Below are 16,338 nucleotides of genomic sequence, written 5' to 3' on the forward strand. Positions count from 1 at the left end.
GGTTTTTCTTGAATAAAATCTTAGGGTTTTGTCCTCCAAGATCAAGTGTGATTTGGGGGTTTTTGACGATTGCTTCGCTTCACAAGTATCCGACTGTGCTTAAGGGTTTGAGGGATTCGTGATTCGCTCAACAAGCTAGCAACAACTAGAGAATAGGGAAGGAAGGATCGGGGTCGAGATTCATCGGGATTGTCGACAATCACTTGGTTTTACTTGAATCAAGGGAAGAGAAGTGTTTAGATTCAATTTTACTGCACTATTGTAGTTGGTGATTGGTAAACTCTTCTCTTGTTAAAACAATTTGCATATAATACATATTATCCTAATTCCATTTGGAGTTAGGGGCAGACGTACCCTACGTGAGGACGACAAGGGGATCTTCCTAAACAAATACTGCATTCTTTATTGTTTTTCGCTTTATCTTTTCATATTTGTTTGCGGTAAAATTCATATTTGATCAAAAGTTGAAACTTGGTGAAAAGCGCTCACCAAGTGTTTGATAAAATTCCAAACACAACTTTTGCTAAGTTTTTTGTTAAACAGTTGATTATGAGTAATTACATATTGTGTGTAGATTAACAGACTGGTAATTATGTCGAAGTGCACAAGTTTGTTTCATTAATTTTTCATCTGGTTTTATTCACGCATATCCGGCATCCAATAGCTTGATCGTTCTAGACGATTTGTTTATTTCCGGGGCAACAAAGTTTTTAAACACAATTTTTCTGTAAAATTTGGAAACGGTGGTCTATTCACCCCTTCTAGACCTACCTTATCGTCTAACAAGTGGTATCACGAGCGCCGGTTTATCTAGTGTTTCGCATATAACGTTTTAGAAGATGGAGAACGGTCAAAAAGGGGCATATAATAAAGCGCCTATTTTCACCAGAGAAAACTATAGTTATTGGAAAGACTGTATGCGTAATTGCGTATTCATATCAACTCCGTTGATAGAAAAATCTAGAAAGTCATTGTCGATGGTCCTATGGCTATTACCATAACCAACGATGCTGGTGTTACCAGACTTAAACCGGAAGCATAATGGAATGAAAAAGATGAAAAGAATTATGCGTATGATTGGAAAGCTAGAAACATGATTATAGCTTCCTTAAGGGTTGATGAGTATTTTTACGTATCACATTGCAAAACTGCTAAGGCAATGTGGGATGCTTTACAAGTCGCCCATGAAGGAACAAATGATGTTAAGCTAGCTAGAATCAATACTTTGACGCAAGAGTTTGATCTCTTTCACATGAAGCAAGGTGAAACCATTGCAGAAATGCAAAAGAGATTTTCTCATATTATCAAACGTTTACACACTTTAGGACATATTACTCCTAATGTTGTTGCTACTAATAAAGTTTTGAGATGTCTTAGTAAGGAATGACAACCTAAAGTCACGGCAATCAAAGAAGCCAACAATCTTACTATTTTAGATCTTACGGCTCTATTTGGAAATCTTGAAGAACATAAACAAGATCTCATTAATCTAAACAAGCACGAAAAGAAAGAAAAAAAGAGAAGTCAAAGGACACCGAAAAGAAGTCTATTGCCTTAAAGGCTTCAAGTTCAAAGTCATCCACCAAAGATGCGTGTGGTAGTGAATCTAGTGACGAAGATGATATTCCAGATGAAGATATGGGATTGTTCGTGAGAAAGTATAATAGGTATCTTCAGAAGAATGAAATCAAGCATTCGGACAACAATCTCGTCAACTATAGACGTCAAGCAAAGCCTAACAAGCAAGATGAGAGTAAGAAAACTAAACCTAAAGGGTCTTGTTACAATTGTGGTAAGTCGGGTCATTACAAGCCGGATTGCCCTTAGTTTAAGAAAGATAAGGCAAAGAATAAACCTCAAAAGAATTCAACAAAAGGAAGAAGAGCTTACATTGTTTGGGAAAGTGATAGTGACTTCTCTAGCAAAGAAAGCTCAAGTGGTGAAGAGGAAACGGTCAACCTATGTCTAATGGCACATTAAAAGAAGAAAAAGATTGTAAGTCATGAGAAATATAATAATGTTGATAATATGTCTTATTTTGAGTTAAAACATGCCTTTGATACTTTACATCATGAAGCTAAGGAAGCTTTTAAGCGCTTAGCTTCAAATAAAAAGATTTTCTCATACCTTGAGAAGAAAGTTTCTGATTCCAAAAAGGTAGTAGAAACTCTCAAGGAATCTATGATTGAAAGTATCAAAGACAAAGGCGAAGATGACAAGAGTTCTTGGTTTGGATGGGGAGGATGTGAAACTTGCCATATTTGGCAAAAAGAGGTTAAGACTCTCAAAGCCAAATCAGACAAGGCTTCACAACCTAAGATTACATATGCTATTGATCGATCACATTTCAAAAATAGTATGGTAAATCCATATCAACGATATACTTATGTGATAAAAGACAAATTAAGCAAATGTAATGACCATACCAAGTCAACTTGTCTATATTGTTGTAAAAGGGGTCATACCATTAGGAAATGTCGCTTTAGGAGATTCTTGGTCCCTAAAGGAGTTTTCAAATGGATTCCCAAGAGAAACCTTTGTTTCACTCATACACAAGGACCCAATGAAAATTAGGTACCTATTTCCCTTGTTTAAATCTGTAGGTGGAATATCTTGAGCCATCCGAGAGAAGATGGTTCCTAGATAGCGGATGCTCAAGACATATCACGGGTGACTTATCTTTATTCTATGACTTTGTGGCTAAGAAGAAAGGATTTGTGACCTATGGTGATAACAACAAGGGTTCTATACTCGACAAAGGTAGTGTAGGTAATCCCTTTTCTACTACTATCTCATACGTCCTTTTAGTTGAGGGCCTTAAACACAATCTTATTAGCATTAGTCAATTGTGCAACAAAGGATACTCGGTATCTTTTTCAAAAGAAAGTTGAACAATTAGAAACAATGATAAGAAAGATGATGTGTTCAAAGGCCTGAGGGTTAATAATGTATACATGCTTGCTCTAAATGAGGTATCAATGACTGAGGTCAAATATCTTGCCACTATGAGTGAAGACTCATGGATTTGGCATAGACGTCTAGCTCATGTTAACTTTTACTTGCTTAATAAAATCATTTCAAAAGACCTAGTAGTTGGCCTACCCAAAATTAAGTTCTCCAAAGATCACTTATGTGATGCGTGTCAAATGGGGAAGCAAACAAGGATCTCGTTTAAATCGAAAAACATTGTATCCACAACGAGACCCCTTAAACTTCTTCATATGGACCTTTTTGGACCATCTAGAATAAAAAGTCTAGGCGGGAACTATTATGGGTTTGTCATAGTAGATGATTTCTCTAGGCATTGTTGGACGATCTTCTTAGCAAGAAAAAGTGACAGTTTATCCGCATTTAAAAAATTTGCCAAAATATTTCAAAATAAATTGAACACCAGCGTTGTCTCCATTCGAAGTGATCATGGGGAGAGTTTGAAAATCATCTCTTTGAAGAGTTTTGTGGAAATCATGGCATTAATCATAAATTCTCCACACCACAAACTCCACAACAATATGGAGTGGTGGAACGTAAAAATCGTGTTTTAGAAGAACTTGGAAGAACTATGATTAATGAACATGGGCTTCCAAAATATTTTTGGGCCGATTCCATAAATACGGTGTGCTATGTTTTAAATAGGATCCTAATACGAGCATTTTAAACAAAACACCATATGAACTCTTAAAAGGAAGAAAGCCAAACATTTCACATTTTCACATTTTCGGATGCAAATGCTTTGTTTTAAATAATGGAAAGAAAAACCTTGATAAATTTGATGCAAAAGCGGATGAGGGTATCTTTCTAGGATACGCTCAATCAAGTAAAGCTTATAGGGTATACAATAAAAGGTTACATATCGTTGAAGAGTCCATACATGTTTCTTTTGATGAGTCTTGTCCGAAATTAGTCGAAAAAGGTAGTGTTATTGATGGTGCAGGTATCTCAACCGATAGCATACTCAAGGATTCGGATACTAAACTTGTTGAAGAAAAAGATTGCCTCTTACCAGAGAAAATTGAGGAGGAAGTGAATCATGCACTAGAAAAGAAAGTGGAAGATCACCCAAATAATAAAAGTGATCTACCTATAGAATGGAAATCTTCAAAGAACCATCCTATGGAGAATATTCTAGGAGACATATCAAAAGGGATAACAACACGGTCAAAGATAAGTAACTTTTGTTTTCATTATTCCTTCGTCTTCCAGATTGATCCTAAAAACTCCAAATATGCCTTAGTCGATGAACATTGGTATTTAGCCATGCAAGAAGAGCTAAACCAATTTAAGAGAAATGAGGTTTGGGACCTTGTCCCTCCTCCGCGAGACCATCGAGTAATTGGCACAAAATAGGTGTTTAGGAACAAACTAGATGAAAATGGAATAATTATTCGCAACAAGGCTTGCCTTGTTGCTCAAGGTTATAGTCAAGAGGAAGGGATAGACTATGAGGAGACCTATGCTCCGGTTGCCCGACTCGAGGCTATACGCCTATTGATAGCTTATGCATGCTCACAAAATTTTAAACTATTTCAAATGGATATAAAGAGTGCTTTTCTAAATGGTCACATTAATGAAGAAGTACATGTATCTCAACCTCCCGGTTTTGAAAATGTTGATTACATTGATTACGTTTACAAGATAAAGCGCACTTTGTATGGTCTTAAACAAGCTCCTAGAGCTTGGTACGAGCAGCTTAGCAATTTTTTGATCAATCAATGTTTTTTGAGAGGTAAGGTAGACACAACTCTCTTCATTAAGAAGCATGGAAAACACTCTATTTTGGTTCAAGTTTATGTAGATGATATTATCTTTGGATCTACTAACATGAACCTAGTCAAGGAGTTTTCTAAGCTTATGCAGGGAGAATTTGAAATGAGCATGATGGGTGAACTATACTACTTCCTTGGTCTTCAAATAAAGCAACTAAAGGAAGGTACCTTTGTGAGCCAAACCAAGTATTGTCAAGAGCTAATCAAGCGATTCGACATGGCAAAATCAAAGATCATTGACACCCCAATGCCTACCGCCGTCAATCTTGATCGGGATGAACATGGTAAGCCGGTTGATGTAAAAAGGTATAGAGGTATGAACGGGTCCCTTCTTTACCTTACCGCTTGTCGTCACGATATTATGTTTAGTGTTTGTATGTGTGCAAGATACCAATCATGTCCTAAGGAGTCTCACTTGAAAGTCGTTAAGTGCATACTTAGGTATCTTTGTGGTACCATTAAGTATGGTTTATGGTTCTCCAAAGGTAGTTATTGTTCCTTGATAGGTTACTCCGACTCCGACTTTGCCGATTGCAAGTTGGATAGGAAGAGCACTAGTGGCACATGTCACTTCTTTTCAAATTCTTTAGTGAGTTGGCATAGCAAGAAACAAGTGTTTGTTGCCTTGTCAACCGCCGAAGCGGAATATGTGGCTGCCGGAAATTGTTTTGCCCAAATATCGTGGCTCAAACAATAATTACTCGACTTTAATGTGAAACTTGATCATATTCCAATCTTTTGTGGCAACACTAGTGCTATCAATCTAACAAAGAATCCAATTTTACACTCACGCACTAAACATATAGAGATTAGACACCATTTCCTTAGAGATCATGTAGAGAAAGGCGACGTTGTATTCAAGCATGTTGAAATTAAAAATCAACTTGCCGACATTTTTATGAAACCATTAGCAACCGAGCCTTTCATACACATTCGTAGATAACTTGGCGTTCTCGACATATCTGATAGAATGTAACAATGATTGTTGCATTGGCTTTATTTAATTTTATCTATGATCTCATCAAGTTGTTAACGTAAGTGAAATAGAGCTATGAGGGTGCAAAATTTCTCCTCCATACTTCAAAGGTATTATCGTTTCAACTTAAAACATCTCTCGCTTTATGTATCAATATGGTAAAACTCTACTTCCTAAGTGACTCCATGATAAATATGTTTGATTATGTCTTTTGATATGTATGATTCATGCTATTGCATTAATATATGTTGCATCATGCATTTATGGTTCAAATCTATGCAAAAATTAAAAACAAAAAGGCTTAGGTCGACCTACCTTTTCTATGGGTCGACTCACCACATAATTTTTTTTTCAAAACGTGGCATTCATGCGTCGACGCATGATTTGTATAGGTCGACGCATCGTTCGTCTGTTTGCAAATTTTTTTAAACAAAACGACACATCACTTGCCCAATTGTGCCATTCCTCTTCCACCTTAGCAGTAAAGCACAAGCCCTAACCCCCTTATTCCCCATACCTTCACCCACTCAAGCATTCATCAATGGCATCCCCAAGACCCACAAAGAGAAGGCTCATAAAAGGAAGTGATTCATCCCAAATAAGTAATCCAGTAACTCCTCTTTCTCTTCTCTCTGATGACTTAACTGAATCTTTCTCGGTAGACTTTAGCAAGATAAAGGTAGTTAAACAGTTTGTTGCTTATAACTTGACAATGGATAGACTCCATGTAGAGGAAGTTATGGATTTGCTGAATTTTCAAAATTTGGGTGTATTCTTAGAAATTGATAATGAGTATAATGAGGATCTTGTGCGAATGTTCTACACTGGTATGCAAGGGTCTTTTGAGAGTTCTTCTTTTAACTATAAGATGGGTAACAAGGTTTACAATGTGAATTCTGAAATATGGAAGGATGTCGGTCTTTTTCCACCAAGTCCTGTAGCGGTCAAAATCACCGACCAAAATCATGTTGGTGAGTACAATCATAAGGTGGCTATGAACTCAATGTTGAAACGTCCCTATCCTGACAACGTTCTAAATAGTGACTTGTTTCGAAAAGCCTTTACTACGGCTGTATTGAAACCGATTGATCGAATTCTTCAATGGATTGTTTCTCGTATCATTCGCCCGAAACAAGGTGGTTATTCTCGTGTGGATCAATCTGAAGTGCATTTGGTTTGGGTCATTAAGAATTGGATTCGTATAAATTGGCCTCATTATTTTGTAAGTCGCATGTTCGATTTGAAACTATCCGGTCGAGGAAACGCTTTGAGCTATGCCTCCTTCATCCAATTGGTGCTCAATAAGGCCAACATAGTCGTTCCGAACCTTCCTATGCTCAAAATTCCTACTGATCAGGAATTTACCCAGAAAACCTTAACCATGATGAGTTACGTGTGGAATAAATGTTAGACGCTGGCCTATAGATCTAGAGGGGGGGTGAATAGATCTCACTAAGTTTTTACAGATTTTTCTACAGACTTGAGCGAAAGCGGTTCTGAATCGACTTGCGTCTATTCTGGACCGCTATTGCAAAGGTCGTATGTGTTTCAAAACCAAATAGTAAGTGGAATTGATGGTGAAGTAATATGATAGCTAACCAATACGTTTAACAACTGAAATCCAATTAACTTCTAGATTGACAACTTTGATTTGCAATGCAGTAAGATTGGATTAAGAAAAAACACAAACACTTGGTGATAGGTTCAAATTGATAGTGATTCAAGTTGTGGTGAATTGTGATGTTTGTGCAGAATTTTAATTCACAATTTTAACACTTGAATCGTTGATCAATTTTGCACTTATAACCAATTATGAACAGAAAGTAAAAGAGAAAGTAAAAGCGACAAGAACACGATATTTGTTTAGGCAGTTCGTCGATCGTCCTCGCTACGACTACGTCTGCCCCCAATTCCAAATTGAAATTGGGTAATCTTTCATTAATGTTGAAAGTAGTATATACAAAGAAGATAACAAAGCGATAAACGATAAACCAATTATGTCGATCCTTTGAATCTTCTTCCCCCTTAATCTTGAGCCAGATCAAGGTTATCCAAGAGCTTCACTTTGATCCCTTTCTGCAGTGTCTTCAATTCCCTCGAACCCTTGTTCTTCAATCTTCAATTCCCTCGAACCCTAGTTCTTCAATCTTCACACTCAGCCGGATCCTTGATGAAGCCTCTTGATAAAAACCCCCAAGAACCACCCGTCGTGGAGGACAAAACCCGCAGATTTTATTCACCAACAAACCCCACAAACCTTCACCCACTAGGAATCTTCAATTCCGTTCCATGGACGTTATCGAACTCATCACTAACCCGCAACGCAAGAATGATTATGTGTAATTGTGTTGGAGATGATGAAGAACGAAGATGAGAAGCGTTTGTGTATCTTTCAGTCGTTGGTGTTGATTGAATAATTACCCTTGCACAATATATATGATTGTATAACAGTTAGAACCAAGAAAAACTGATTTTTGAACTTTCTTGATCAGTTAGGTCGACCACTTGTAGTGCTTAGGTCGACCTAACAGAGCTTGCATAATTTTGCTCCCAGTTAGGTCGACCTGTTGAAGGAGTAGGTCGACCAGAATCCTCTTCTGATGCATTCTGGGGACATTTTCACAGATTAGGTCGACCTAGTTGATGTGTAGGTCGACCTAACAGACTGGTATGTAGAATTCATCAATTTAGGTCGACCTAAATGATGTGTGAGTCGACCTAGCAGGGACATATGAGTTTTTCTCCATTTTAGGTCGACCTGGGTTGATGGTAGGTCGACCTAACTGCTGTTTTTCTGCATTCTTCTTGTTTTGCTTGTGTTGAGGCAACCTATAAACACATACACATAATAGGTTGACTTATGAGTGATCAATGCTTGCTTTTCTTTAAGTTTTCTGCTTCAGTCTTGTTGTTTGAATGCTTATTTGAGTTTGCCATGAATCAAAAACATCTTTGAGTGTAATCTTGTATTCACATACTCCCCCTTTTTGATGATGGCAAACCATTCGACTAAGCTCTGGTAGTAAATGATAAAGACTCAGCAGAGCTCCCCCGTACATCCAGCATCTATCTCTCAACAGGGCAATCTCTCAACAAAGCTCCCCCGTACATCCAGCATCTATCTCCCCCTTTGTCAACATCAAAAAGAGAAAACAGGAGAATAGAAGAGTAACAAGAGAACCATAGATAATAATGCTAGCATGTATAGTATAATAGGTAAAAGGTAGTTAATGGTTGAATGAGACACATATGTGAGCAGGAGCAGTTTTTATGCATGAGGTCACTATAAGCATGTTAATTGATAGCATATTATAGTATCAATAATATTTTTGGAAGTGAACAACAATTACGTTACCGCTTTTTCAATATGACGCCTGGCTTGATGATGAACTACCTTTATGCCAAAAAAATGTTAGCAAGACAAATAGATATATACATAAAGTAAAGGAATAATATTAAGAGAAAACAAACGTAATTAGCCCAAATTAGAGATATCGAGTATCCCTAATTCCCTACGAATGTTGAAATATTGCTCCGTTGCTAGCGGTTTGGTGAAGATGTCAGCTAGTTGCTTCTTGCTTTCTACATGTTCAAAAGTAACGTCTCCTTTCTCTACATGATCTCGTAGAAAGTGATGCCTTATTTCAATGTGTTTGGTACGTGAGTGTAAGACAGGATTTTTACTCAAGTTTATGGCGCTTGTGTTGTCGCACATGATAGGTATGTGATCAAGCTTAATACCAAAGTCAAGAAGTTGTTGCTTGAGCCATAATATTTGTGCACAGCAGCTTCCAGCAGCTACATATTCTGCCTCAGCAGTGGATAATGCAACCGATACTTGTTTCTTACTATGCCAACTTATTAATGAGTTTGAGAATAGATGACACGTTCCACTGGTGCTTTTTCTATCGGATTTGCAGCCAGCAAAATCTGAATCGGAGAATCCTACCAAATGACACTCATTTCCTTTTGGATACCATAGACCATATGTAGTAGTTCCACGTAAGTATCGCAAAATTCTTTTGACAGCTTTCAAGTGAGATTCTTTTGGACACGATTGATATCTTGCACACATACACACACTAAACATGATGTCTGGTCTTGAGGCAGTAAGATACAATAGTGAACCTATCATACCTCGGTATAATTTCACGTCAACCTCTTTACCTTTCTCATCTTTGTCTAGATTTGTATTTGTTGCCATAGGTGTGTCAATTTCCTTTGCTTCACTCATTCCAAATCTTTTGAGCAGCTCCGTACAATATTTAGTTTGATTCACAAACGTTCCATGACTGAGTTGCTTGATTTGTAGGCCAAGGAAGAAATTTAGCTCACCCATGAGACTCATCTCAAATTCACTCTGCATAAGCTTAGAAAAGTCTTTGACAAGTTTTGCATTAGTGGACCCAAATATAATATCATCTACATAAATTTGGACTAAGAGAATATCCTTATCTTTTCTTTTAATAAAGAGAGTAGTATCAACTTTACCTCTAGAGTACCCTTGACTAAGGAGAAATTTGCTCAAACGTTCGTACCAAGCCCGAGGGGCTTGTTTAAGACCGTATAGAGCACGTTTCAGCTTATAAACATGAGTTGGATACATGTAATTCTCAAAGCCGGGTGGCTGAGCAACATAGACTTCTTCATTTATATAGCCATTTAGAAGGGCACTCTTAACATCCATTTGGAATAGTTTGAAGTCTTTAGAACAAGCATAAGCAAGTAAGAGGCGAATAGCTTCGAGACGTGCTACAGGAGCATATGTCTCTTCATAATCAATACCTTCCTCTTGATTGTAACCTTGGGCAACTAATCTAGCTTTGTTTCTAGTAATAACACCGTTTTCATCAAGTTTGTTACGAAAAACCCATCTAGTGCCTATTACTTGATGATCTCCCGGATGAGGGACTAAGTCCCAAACATCATTCCGTTTAAATTGGTTTAATTCTTCTTGCATGGCCATTAGCCAATGCTCATCAAGTAATGCATCCTTAGCGTTTTTCGGCTCAACTTGTGAAACAAAAGCAAAATGATGGCAGAAGTTACTTATCTTTGAGCGTGTTGTAACGCCCCTTGAGATGTCTCCTATTATATTATCAATTGGATGGTCTTTCACGTTTGTCCAGGCCTTGGGAAGTTCTTCATTGTTTGAGATGCTTTCTTTTTCATTTTCATTGTGAGACTCATCTTTCTCTCTCTCAGCATCTTTCTTTACAATACTTTCATCCTCATCTTCCTTATCCTTGACAATGTCTTCAGTGGATGGGCCTGCACCATTAAATGAAAGACCTTTCTCGACATATTTTGCATAAGATTCATCAAAAGACACGTGTACTGACTCTTCTACTATAAGTAATCTCTTATTATATATTCGATATGCTTTGCTAGATTGTGAGTAACCAAGGAATATGCCCTCATCAGCTTTAGCATCGAATTTGCCAAGATTATCCTTACCATTGTTCAAAACAAAACACTTGCAACCGAATACATGGAGATGAGATACATTTGGTTTTCTACCCTTTAGTAGTTCATAGGGAGTTTTGTTCAGTATAGGACGTATTGTTATCCTATTCAAAACATAACATGCTGTACTAATCGCGTCAGCCCAGAAATACTTTGGTAGATTACCCTCATTCAGCATTGTTCTTGCCAGCTCCTCTAGAACTCGATTTTTACGTTCAACTACTCCGTTTTGTTGAGGTGTTCTAGGAGCTGAAAAGTTATGCTCAATTCCATGTTTATCACAGTATTTTTCAAAAAGAATGTTTTCAAATTCTCCACCGTGATCACTTCGAATTGCAACTATTTTGTTGTTCATTTTGTTTTGACATAATCTTGCAAATTGAGTAAAGGCTGAAAAAGTTTGATCCTTACTAGGTAAAAAGATTGTCCAACAAAATCTCGAGTAATCATCGACAATGACAAAACCATAGGTGTTTCAACCTATGCTTTTAGTCCTTGAAGGGCCAAAGAGATCCATGTGAAGTAGTTCAAGAGGGCGTGATGTTGAAACCACGTTCTTTGATTTAAAAGAGATTTTTGTTTGCTTTCCCTTTTGACAAGCATCACATAGATGATCTTTTGAAAACTTCATTTTGGGTAAGCCGATTACTAAATCTTTTGAGACGACTTTATTTAGTAAGTCAAAATTTATGTGGGCGAGACGTCTATGCCAAAGCCATGAGTCATCGCCTAGAGCAACTAGACATGTGGTACTAGACTTAGATACCTCATCCAAGTTTAGCATGTAGATGTTGTTTACTCTTAAGCCCTTAAACATAATGTCTCTTTTCTTAGTATGTTCAATTGTGCATTCAGAATTTGTAAACATTACTTTAAAATCTTTGTCGCACAATTGACTTATACTTAAAAGATTATGTTTAAGACCTTCTACTAGCAGCACATCAGTTATAGTAGTGGTAGAAGGGTTACCTACACTTCCTTTACCAAGTATGGCTCCCCGATTGTTATCTCCATAGGTGACATACCCCTTTTTCTTTGCTTGAAACTCAACGAAAAGAGATAGGTCTCCAGTCATGTGTCTTGAACATCCGCTATCAAGGAACCACAACCTTTCGGCAATGTCAAGACACTTTTCCTGCAAGATTAATTTAAAGAGGGAGGTCCCCAATTTTCATTGGGTCCTTGGTAGTGAGTACACAATTTGTTGCACTTAGGCAACCATTGAAATACTCCTTTAGGAACTAAAATTCTCCTAAATTTGCATTTTTCAATGGTATGTCCCTTTTTGCAACAATAATGACAGGTAATATGATGAGAATATGGAGTTTTGCTAGTTGATACTTTTGGTACAAAAGTGTGTTTACTATATAAAGGAGCATACGATCTTTTGAACTTGTTTGGATCAACCGCAAAAGTCACTTTTGGTTGTAGAGCCTTGTCTAACTTGGCTTTTAGATCTCTTACTTCTTTTTGCCAAATGTGACATGTCTCACAACCAAACCATGATGTAGGATCTAATTCAACTTTGTCCTTTTGAATGTCTAGCATAGATTGTTTTAAAGCTTCCATATCCCTTTCGGTTTTCTCAACTTTTGATTCAAGATATGAAAATATTTTCTTATTTGAGGCCAAAAGTTTGAAAGCTTTAAGTGCATCTCTATGTAATTCTTCAAAAGCAAGTTTTAGTTGAGAATGAGATACCTTATCTACGAGTTCAGGTTTAAGATGACTTACAGCTTTCTTCTTCTTGTTTTGATGAGCCATGAAACATAGGTTTGCTGATTCTTCTTCATCGCTTGACGAGCTTTCACTAGATGAATCACTTTCCCATGCTATGTAAGCTCTTTTAGATTTGTTATGACCTTTGCTTTGGTTCTTCTCCTTTTCTTTCTTAAGGTATGGACAATCCGGTTTGTAGTGACCGGCTTTCCCACAATTGAAGCAAAGACCTTTGATCTTTCCTTTATTGTCGTCATCTTGTTTGAACATGTTTGATTGCTTTCTATAGTTGATTAATCCTTTGTCGGAATGTTTTGCTCCATTTTTCTTTAGATATTTGTTGTATCTTCGCACAAACAGTCCCATTTCCTCATCATCGGAGTCTTCGTCATCACTTGTGTCACTATCCTTTGGCTCTCGTTTTGAGGTCTTGGAGCTCGAAGCTTTTAGAGCTATTGACTTCTTCTCTACCTCTTTCTCCATGTTCTTTTCTTTCTTTGTCCTCTTCTCATGCATGTCAAGGCATTTAAGATGCTGTTCATGTTCCTCTAGTTTACCAAAAAGAGTGGTAATGTCTAAAGTGTTGAGATCATTTGCTTCCTTAATTGCTGTAACTTTGGGCTGCCATTCCCTGTTCAAACATCTTAAGATTTTGTTAGTAGCAACTGCATTGGAAACAGGTCTATCAAGAGAATTTAATCGATTTTTCAGGTGAACGAATCTTTTCTGCATGCTTTCGATGGTTTCACCATCTTCCATGTGGAAAAGTTCGAACTCTTGAGTTAACGTATTGATCCTAGCTAGTTTGACATCATCCGTTCCCTCGTGGGCAACTTGCAATGTGTCCCACATAGCTTTAGCTGATCTACAATGGGAAACACGATAGTATTCATCAACTCCTAGAGCTGAGATTAGAATATTTCTCGCTTTCCAATCGTATGCATATTTCTTTTCATCTTCAGCATTCCAAGTATCTTCTGGTTTTGGAACAACTGCACCAGCTGCATTTGTCATAGTGATCTGAAATGGACCATTGACAATAGCTGTCCAGATGTTCCTATCAATTGCATTGATATGGACACACATACAATCCTTCCAATAGCCGTAGTTTTCTCCGTTGAAAACTGGAGCTCTATTATGAGCCCCTTTAGGTCCAGAAGCCATCTTTCCAATAAGTGTTTCACGTAGCACGGAATAAACCAGAGCTCTTGATGCCACTTGTTAGACGCTGGCCTATAGATCTAGAGGGGGGGGGGGGGTGAATAGATCTCACTAAGTTTTTACAGATTTTTCTACAGACTTGAGCGAAAGCGGTTCTGAATCGACTTGCGTCTATTCTGGACCGCTATTGCAAAGGTCGTATGTGTTTCAAAACCAAATAGTAAGTGGAATTGATGGTGAAGTAATATGATAGCTAACCAATACGTTTAACAACTGAAATCCAATTAACTTCTAGATTGACAACTTTTATTTGCAATGCAGTAAGATTGGATTAAGCAAAAACACAAACACTTGGTGATAGGTTCAAATTGATAGTGATTCAAGTTGTGGTGAATTGTGATGTTTGTGCAGAATTTTAATTCACAATTTTAACACTTGAATCGTTGATCAATTTTGCACTTATAACCAATTATGAACAGAAAGTAAAAGAGAAAGTAAAAGCGACAAGAACACGATATTTGTTTAGGCAGTTCGTCGATCGTCCTCGCTACGACTACGTCTGCCCCCAATTCCAAATTGAAATTGGGTAATCTTTCATTAATGTTGAAAGTAGTATATACAAAGAAGATAACAAAGCGATAAACGATAAACCAATTATGTCGATCCTTTGAATCTTCTTCCCCCTTAATCTTGAGCCAGATCAAGGTTATCCAAGAGCTTCACTTTGATCCCTTTCTGCAGTGTCTTCAATTCCCTCGAACCCTTGTTCTTCAATCTTCAATTCCCTCGAACCCTAGTTCTTCAATCTTCACACTCAGCCGGATCCTTGATGAAGCCTCTTGATAAAAACCCCCAAGAACCACCCGTCGTGGAGGACAAAACCCGCAGATTTTATTCACCAACAAACCCCACAAACCTTCACCCACTAGGAATCTTCAATTCCGTTCCATGGACGTTATCGAACTCATCACTAACCCGCAACGCAAGAATGATTATGTGTAATTGTGTTGGAGATGATGAAGAACGAAGATGAGAAGCGTTTGTGTATCTTTCAGTCGTTGGTGTTGATTGAATAATTACCCTTGCACAATATATATGATTGCATAACAGTTAGAACCAAGAAAAACTGATTTTTGAACTTTCTTGATCAGTTAGGTCGACCACTTGTAGTGCTTAGGTCGACCTAACAGAGCTTGCATAATTTTGCTCCCAGTTAGGTCGACCTGTTGAAGGAGTAGGTCGACCAGAATCCTCTTCTGATGCATTCTGGGGACATTTTCACAGATTAGGTCGACCTAGTTGATGTGTAGGTCGACCTAACAGACTGGTATGTAGAATTCATCAATTTAGGTCGACCTAAATGATGTGTGAGTCGACCTAGCAGGGACATATGAGTTTTTCTCCATTTTAGGTCGACCTGGGTTGATGGTAGGTCGACCTAACTGCTGTTTTTCTGCATTCTTCTTGTTTTGCTTGTGTTGAGGCAACCTATAAACACATACACATAATAGGTTGACTTATGAGTGATCAATGCTTGCTTTTCTTTAAGTTTTCTGCTTCAGTCTTGTTGTTTGAATGCTTATTTGAGTTTGCCATGAATCAAAAACATCTTTGAGTGTAATCTTGTATTCACAATAAAGACACAAACCGGTTTAGAATCTTTGTGCGAAGTAACAATGCTGGACAAAACATTGGTGATAGTGATGAAGAGAATGAGATTGAGAATGTGGTTGGTGATGAAGATGAAGATATTAAAAATAATAATAAGGAAGACCAAGACAACAACAACTCTCACATTGTTGACATGCTTGAGGCTATGCGCCTTCAAAAAGTAGAGAACAATTCCCTCATGAATGAGCGCTTGACCACAATGACTAACCAGATTATGGAGCAAAGTGCTCAATTCTCTACCTATTCGACTCTTCAAGACCAACGCTACAACACTCTGTATGGGCTAATGGAGTCTCAGGCTACAAACTTCACAAACTTCACCAACAACTTCAACTCCTTCACCACAAGCTACATGAACCAGTTCAATCTACCTCCAAACTCCTCAACCCAAGATGGAAATGACAATGAACAAGCTTAATGTTGCGTCTTTTGTTATTTTTTTGCATAATGTGTGAACCTTATTCTATTATGTTGCGTTGTGTTTTATGCATCCGTACTCTATTATGGCATACTATGTGTTTGTTGTAAGTGTGAGTGTGTTTTATGCTCACGAACTTGGATGTGTTATTTATGTTATTTCCT

The sequence above is a fragment of the Vicia villosa genome, linkage group LG7 (assembly GCF_029867415.1).
Source record: "Vicia villosa cultivar HV-30 ecotype Madison, WI linkage group LG7, Vvil1.0, whole genome shotgun sequence".
Lineage (NCBI taxonomy): Eukaryota > Viridiplantae > Streptophyta > Magnoliopsida > Fabales > Fabaceae > Vicia > Vicia villosa.